The sequence below is a fragment of the Etheostoma spectabile genome, chromosome 13, assembly GCF_008692095.1.
Source record: "Etheostoma spectabile isolate EspeVRDwgs_2016 chromosome 13, UIUC_Espe_1.0, whole genome shotgun sequence".
NCBI classification, from domain to species: Eukaryota; Metazoa; Chordata; class Actinopteri; order Perciformes; family Percidae; genus Etheostoma; species Etheostoma spectabile.
In genome coordinates this window covers 21,742,129-21,742,657 of record NC_045745.1, presented here as the reverse complement: position 1 = coordinate 21,742,657, position 529 = coordinate 21,742,129, and the positions used below count along the sequence as shown (strand labels likewise).

The 529-nt window shown below is 46.5% G+C and overlaps 1 pseudogene; it reads left to right on the top strand.

Moving 5' to 3' along the window:
* Positions 1-165, top strand: part of LOC116700886 (olfactory receptor 51M1-like) — a 16,152-nt pseudogene extending 15,987 nt beyond the window's left edge.
* The last annotated feature ends 364 nt before the right edge of the window (positions 166-529 follow it).

The following is a 529-nucleotide window of genomic DNA, read 5'->3' as shown; positions in this document are numbered from 1 at the left end:
TTGACGGACATTGATTTGGTCAAATTTTGCCAAATCAACCTAAATTGGATTGAAATTGTGATCGATGCCCCCCCCCATCCTTCACCCGAGCGGGTAAACGGCCTGCAGCTGGTCTACTATCTTCTCCTGTGCATTGTCTTATCTCCTCAAGGAAAGGCCGAATGAACTGAACTTTCTAACAACTTGGACAGTCTGATGCTTCTTATTACACACACACACACAACTCTCACTCCACACAATACATGCCCTCCCCTATCCCCCCCACGCTTCCGTCTGACTGCCTCGGTCTCTTTTTTGTTTTTCCCATCCTCCAGAGTCACCACAAAAAATTCCTTCATGTATCCACATGTACCGTGTGTAGTCTTGGGCATTATGGTGTTATGTTGTTAGGTCTTGTACTCTAACTTGCTATAATGCTGATTCTGATTCTGTTTTTGATGCATCTGAGGTGAAGTGTGCGCATGCCCTAACGTGCAAGCTGCCTGTTGCAGTGCTCCGTCTCCGTCTTCTTACTACTGGTGCTACTGTG